We start from the raw sequence: 7641 nt of genomic DNA on the forward strand, positions 1-7641 counted from the left end.
AAAAGTTTGCCCACCCCTGGCCTAATTACTGGTTCAGTCTCAGTGCCAAGTTTGGATGGTGGATAGGGGTGTGTTTCCTGCACATGTATCCAGAGTCAGTGCTGAGATATGGGTGCTGTAAATTCCATGGTATAGGAAAAACCTTAGATTCATCTGAGTGATAAGGGAGGAGCTATTTTATATTTTCCTAACTATAACGAATGAATGGCACATAATTTGAATTTACACTAGTCAGGAATGAAACCTTTCTGCCTTCTGAGTCCAGATGATGCATATGAGTAGGCATTTATAACTGATTTGGACTCAGCGATGGCATTCATGATTACCTGGGCCCTGATCCTGCAAATACTCATGCATGTGCTTAACTTTATTACTGGGAGTAGTGCCATTTGGACTACAAGAGTACATTTTTGCAGGAATTAGGACACAGTTTGCAAGCATATGCACATTTACTGTGGGAAACCGTAGAAAATCAAAGCGACGACTTAGAATTGAACACCGAGCAGCAACTTGTCAAGCTATGTCTGAGCATCCATAATGCAGAGCTGGCCTGACTTGTTCAGAGGATATCTGCGAGAACTCAGCACCTCTGCAACTCAGCCCAAGTGGTTTTCCTCAGATTGTCTTCAAACAGCAGAGTGGAAAAGATCACATTTCAAATAGCATAATGTTAGTTATCCCAAGAGAGCTAGATTCACAAAGGGAATAAGGCACCTAAGTCAAACATTTAGGCACCGCTGGCATTCACAAACGCCCTACTCAGCTGCCGCCCAACATCCCTAGGCACCTAAAGGCCTGCCAAAGGGCCTAAATTTAGGCAACTGAGCATGCACACAGCCTTAACCCTGATGCCACCCAGCAGGTTGGTGCCTAAGCCCCAGTGGGATTCACAAATGAGGTATTCTCCTGTCTTAACCCACACAAAATGGCCTCACAAGGTTGAGCAGGAGAGCCCCCTCTTAGGCCAGTGGGTAGACCAGATTTGATTCCCTCCTTTGCATGATTAGGAAAAGGGGGTTGAACACAGGCTTCCCACAACTCAGCCGAGGGCCCTAAGTACTGGGCTAACGGTCATAGGTACCTGCTTCTACATTTCTTGCAAAAAGTGGCTTAGGCACTTTCTCCAGGAAAGGGTTCACAGCTATGAATCCCAAGCAGAGTTAGGAACATAGTTCTGTGAGAGGGGCAGGGTTTATGCCACAGCCATCTGCTTGGCTTTTCCTAAGGGCTAGCTTATATGGCTTCCTACTCCGTGTGCCGGCTTCTGTGAATCCCATAACTTTCCCCATCCATTGTACAGGGAGCCTGGGTGCCTAACTCAGGGTTGTGAATTCCACTGGGCAACACGGCATCTAAAAGTGAGGCATTGCAGCAGCCCCATAGTCCTTTTGTGAATCTAGCCCAGAGTGCCTACGCTATTTGGTAAGTTATTGCAAAACTGGTGAAGGAGCCAAAATCCAAAGCTCTTACTAAGCCTATGAATATCCAAAACTTACAGCTAACCACAACAAATGTACAATGTCTTATACTACCACAGCAAATACAGTAAGAGGGAAGAGACCCAACCAAAGAAGTTCCCTGAACTTGCCACTTGTCCTCTTCTTGTAACAGTACAACCAAGGAGGGCATCGGAATGTTGTTTTCATCTACTAGTGGGATTTGAGTAACTTGGATGGAGATGGTCTTCATGAATCAGGCTTCCTATGGCTAAGCCCTTGTTCATCTCCTACCTTTTCATGCTCTGCATTGTGTATCTCCTCTGATTGGAGAGAAGAACTAGGCACAGACAATTAATACTCCTTTCCCAGCCCATTCTGCTCTGCACAAGGGCCATCTTTGCATTTGCTGGTTAGACAGATAGAGGTAGGAGGCAAGTCATGACATTTATTCCCGCTCCCACTTTTCACGGAGTTATCAGTAATTGAATGGAGCTCACATTGCCAGTTGCGGGGAGTATAACAATTATTAATGACTATTTATATTGCATAAGCACTCAGAAGCCCCAAGCAGAACTGAGGCCCTGTTGTCCTAGACATAGTACAAACACACAGGAACACATAGCTCCTGCACTGAAGATCTTACTCGCTATAATTCCTTAGACAAGATGATATTACATATATATTATAGAATACAAAAGTAATTATTTCTGATTTCCAGTGTTTTCAAAGGAACTCAGGCTTCTTATAATAACAAAACTAGAGATTTGTGAGGCATATGGAAAAACTACAGCTTGTGGCTATGCTCCTCTCTCATGCTCCCATTGCCTTTTTATATTCCCCTCTCCCCCAACAGTGACATTGCCTCTGTCACCAATCGGGAATAGCTATTTACTGATCAGCAAAAAAAAGCTGAAGGATATCTCATCAATTGCCATTTAAATCATCTCTCACTAACAATACTGTATTATCACAATTAGATTTTGTTGTATAGATAATTCAATAAATCAAGATACCAGCATAAAACTGTGAAAACAGAAAAAAAGAGGAACAGAGGGTCCTGTGGCACCTTTAAGACTAACAGAAGTATTGGGAGCATAAGCTTTCGTGGGTAAGAACCTCACTTCTTGCATCTGAGGACCCTCTGTTGCTTTTTACAGATTCAGACTAACACGGCTACCCCTCTGATACTAGAAAAAAAGAGGAAAACCCATTGAAATGTTCAATGTAATAGGCATCCAAACAGCTCCTTCTATATTAAGGCAATGTATCCTCAGAGCAAGTGTTAAGAGAGGGAATTGGAGATGGACACCTACTAAATGTAGCTCTTATAGTGCAAAACTCTATTTGTGTGTTCATGACTGTCAAGATTCAGTAACAATTGATAAGCGCACCATCATTATGATTGTTTACAGTACTGATCTAGTGATTTCATTTCTTTTACCTGAGTAACAGGTCTAGAAAGCAATTCACAACACCCTCTTCTACATGCTGTTGACATCAAGCAAATATGAAAGTTGGTCATCAAAAATATGGTTACAGCTATGAGCCAATACAGCAAATTTACACTGTACTGTGGGCAAAAATCACTCTAAACTGCGGTCCAGTATTGCCATTTACTTACCTGTACTAGAACCCAAATGAATGTGCAGCATACACTGTGCCAATTAGGGATGATCCCATTCTCTGTGATGCCAACAAAGACAGAGTACAACAGGAACACTCATTAATTAAGGCACAAAGATTTTCTCTGATGTAATCCGCCCACTTACCAATATTCTCTCTGCAAAGTTCATGTCAGTGAGAGGTTTGTACTTTAGTACAGGTATCACACATCAGGACTCCAAAGGTAAAAAACACTGTAAGAGTTAAATCATCAAAAATGGAACCAGCAAAGGTGCAGCATGAAGGAATGGCATACTTATGAAGCACATAATATGAATGTGTCAGCCACACACAGAAATATTTCTACGTCTTTGATCTTATTGAATCTTATGAGAAAGGAGGCTACACATTGTCTCATCTTTCGGAAGGCTTAAAGAATGCCATTCTTTTATTAAGTGGCAAAGACCAAAGCCAACAGCCAGATAAAGAGATTAAGGACAAAGGAATCTCTCAAACCAACATGGGCTAATTAAAAGAAAGACAAGATGTACACTGGGCATAGTGAGGAACAAATCTGATTTTTTCTTTTCACTCCCTTTGATGTGATGCCCAAGCTGCCTGTATTTGAATAAACATTATTTGGAATGCTGTCCCCACTCTTCTGTTTACATCACAGATGTCAGGTGGGATTCATTTCCTGTTTCTTAGTTAATCTTTTTGTTTGTGCTCCAGGTAATCCTTGGCTCCCTCCACTCATGCTGCCATTGCTGCAGGGCCAGAAATGTATCAGAGCCAGGCCAAAATGTTTTCCCTCCTTGTCATTTAAATGCTCTGACCAGGTGGATTTTCAAAGTGAAATATGAAAATAGCTAAGACAGTGGAGTTCATTCATTCTGATCTCTCCTATGCTGGTTTTATATTCATGTGATTCCATTGGCTGTGGTAGAGTTACTATTTCATGGAGATAAATGAGATCAGAATCAAGCCCAGGATGTTATTACAGGACACTGAGGAAGGCAGCATCTGTGGCAGATGGTTAGTGGGGCGAACGAGGCCAAGCCTCACCAATAACGCCACAGTTGTCAGATACACTGTAGGTGTGTGTAGCAGTGACTGATGCACTGCAGGGTGCACTATCACTTGCTGCCACTAAGGGATTCCTGCAAGTGAAACCATTCCAGGCCCTGAAGGCTGTAGGGCACCTGGCTGTCATGGGGGTCTCTGGGCCCTGCAGCACAAATACTGCAGGCAGCAGAAGGAGGCGGCACAGAACAGGGAATACAGGCTTCTGTGGGGATGATTTCCTTCAGTTCCAGAGGCAGAATACCTGGCTCTTTGCACATGAATGCCACAGCATAGAGCCCCTCAAGTCCCTGCAACACAGGGCCTGCAAGGAGCCGAGGTAGAGTTGCCACCACTGAGATACAAAAAAAGAGGACACGGATGGCCCTGAACCCGTAAAACTGGACACCTGGCTGTGTACTAAGCACCCTTACAGATATCCCAGGACGGCTACCTCAAAAAAGGGATGGTCCTGGTTGGCCAGGTGGCAACACTAGAAGGTGCAGAGCAAACATTCTACATCCTCACAGAGACAGCCTACAGGGTTCCCTGCACATGTGCCCAGCAGCCAGTTTTTTCTTTCTATTTCTGCTCCTGCATCTCCAGGTCCAGCATGAAATAGGGGAAGGCAAGGTGGTGACAGTGGGCTGGGCTAGGCAAGGGGTTCTGAGTTGGGTGATGTTGGTGGGTGCCAGCTAGGGAGGGGAAGGGTTCTGGGCGGGGGTTGGATTTGTGACCTGGGGGGTTTACGTGGCAGGGGTATTCTGAACCTGAGTTGGGGAAGTTACAGAGCTGAGGAAGTGGTTTAGAGTTATGAAGAGGTTTGGTAGGAATCAGAGGGGTTCTCAGCATTGGGGCTCAGGTATATGCAGAATGTCTATGAGCAAGGGGTGGAGAGAGGCTGGGGAGGTTCTGAGCTAGGATGGGGACAGGATGAGTTGGCAGGGCTGAGGGTGAATTGAGTGAGGGAAGGTGGAGATGCAGCAGGAAATTTGTATCACCCATTTCTGTTCTCCTTGTTCCGGCATAACTGATGTTTATAAAGTATTTAAAGAAAATGCATGTATACTATTTGCTCCATCGCTAACATATGACATTTCAGGAGAGAATGGCAAAGAAATGTCTTGTGATATTTACAACATTCATGATGAGTGGTGCTTCTTTGCTGAAATTTCATAATGCAGGTTGAAGGGAAATTTCCACTTTAAATAGCATTAACTAAGAGGGATCAAGGTTGTATGTTTTACAGGTTTAACTTTATTTTGGCGTTAGGGACTCAGACCACTCTAGTTATGGTCCCAAATTCACACGGTGTTTCTGGGGGACTAAAAAAAGTCAAATTGACATTGAAGATAACATTTAAAAGCAACATGTTGAAAATTTTCCCTTTGCTTTTTGGAAGTCTTGTTGCACACCTAGAGTATTTTATGGCCAGATCCTCAAATATGTACTGAAGTGATTAACTGCCTCTTTTGGCTGCTGCTCTCTGACTCTGTAAGTGCCTATGTTTCCTCTGGTGGACATGCACAAAGCCATCTAAGTCCTGACACCAACCCCACAGCTAACAAGCTGCTCGGAGCCCTGGCACAAGACAGAGCCCCAGCAGCTTCAAACTATTAGGATTCTCAAACTAGGCATGTCCCTGCCTATCTCACCAGTGGGGCCTGACCCTTTAATTGTGCTCTGAGTACACTGAAGGGATGTCTAGACTGCAAAAAACCTCTGTAGCAATAAGTCTTAGAGCTCAGGTCAATTGATTTGGGCCTGCGCTTCAGGGCTAAAAATGGTAGTGCAGATGTTCCCACTTGGGCTGGAGCCCAGACTCTTTAACCCAGAAAGGAAGATGGGTCTTAGAGCCTGGGCTCCAGCCCAAGCGGCAATGTCTACACTTATTTTTAGCCCCAATACACAAGTTCCAAAAGCTCAAATCAGTTGACCCAGGCTCTGAGATTTACTGCCATAGGTTTGGGGGTTTTTTGTGTGCAGTGTAGACATACCCTTATAGGCTCAGGCCCTGCACAAGAAACATAGGCACAAACGTCAGAATAACCCAGTGGTTAGGATAATTGTGGGGCATGTGAAGAGGGTTCATAGCCGAGACTCTCAAGCAGAGATAGGTGCCTCCCACAGGCCCATGAATCCGGCTCCTAAAGCTGAAATCAATGGGATTTGACCCTAAGCCCTAACCTCTGCATTTCACTCCCAGCTGGATTATGTGCCCTCCCCCCCCAGCTTGTTGGCTTCTGAGGCTCCTTTCTTAGGCACCTAATTCTCCACATGCATTAAATGGGGAATCACTGCACCTAACTCAGGGCTGTGAATTCCAGTAGGCAGCTAGGTGCCTAAGGGTTAGGTGTTGCAGTGACTAGATACCTTTGTACCCCATCTTGAGTGGCAATTCATCTTAGTCTCTTCCTCCCTTCTCACCAAGCCCAGGGGCAGCTTGGAGTCTCTGGCTCCCAGGGCTGTACATATGAGAGGAGGAGTCTCATTCAGCTTGTGGGTTGAGCACTTCTGGTCCTTTAGGGGAAGAAGGGTGGGTGCAGGGCCGGCTCCAGGCACCAGCGCAGCAAGCAGGTGCTTGGGGCAGCCAACGGAAAGGGGCGGCACGTCCGGGTCTTCGGCAGCAATTCAGCGGCAGGTCCCTCGGTCCCTCTCAGAGGGAAGAACTCGCTACCAAATTGCTGCTGAAGAACAAAGCTGCCACTGATCGTGGTGCGTTTTTTTGTTTTGTTTTTTTTTCCCCGCCACTTGGGGCAGCAAAAATGCTGGAGCCGGCCCTGGGTGGGTGGGAACTCTGCCTAGTCCAAGTGGTCAGTCCCTCAACGTATAGCCTAGGACTGACTGGTTACTCTTCCCCAAGAGGCAGGGGAGTGGGGAAGGCAGCCAATCAGAGTCTATGGCTATATCCCTGGTAGGAGGCACTGAAGACCTGCAAGTTATGGAGCAAACCATGTAGCATTGGCAGCCCTGGATATAAGTGTATAGAAATGAATACTTAGCCAGAAACACAAAGACAGGCTATCTGAATTGACCTTTAGCCAATTAGTACCTGTTAACTCTACATGGACCCAATATAGTTCTTACACATGTGACTAATCCCTATGATTTCAATGGGACAACCCAAGGGCAAAATTCACCCCTATAAATAAACCATCCATTCAAATAGGGCCTATAAAGGATTTACATGGTGCATAGGCCCTGTGCTAACTACCACAGGAGAGAATTTCATCTCAAATGACTCAACTACCCATATGAGAGATGGTTTGCTGAATCAGGTTCCTTGTGTGCTAACTAATATCAATGACAGGAACCTGGTGATTTTTGCCAACTAGTGCTTGTTATTTAAAGAACAGAGGACTTATTTTTCTTTGCTTTCACATTTCCTCTAAAAAACCTGTTAAAAACTACATTAGTATAACATTAAGACTGCACAGTTAAGCACTCAAAAGTCAGGAAATGCAGAAGTTAAAGATCAATACATAACTTTTACTCTGCCTCTTTGTGCATATGCATTATGATATAATGTCTGTTTATA

Source organism: Trachemys scripta, chromosome 1 (assembly GCF_013100865.1).
Source record: "Trachemys scripta elegans isolate TJP31775 chromosome 1, CAS_Tse_1.0, whole genome shotgun sequence".
In the NCBI taxonomy this organism is placed as follows: domain Eukaryota; kingdom Metazoa; phylum Chordata; order Testudines; family Emydidae; genus Trachemys; species Trachemys scripta.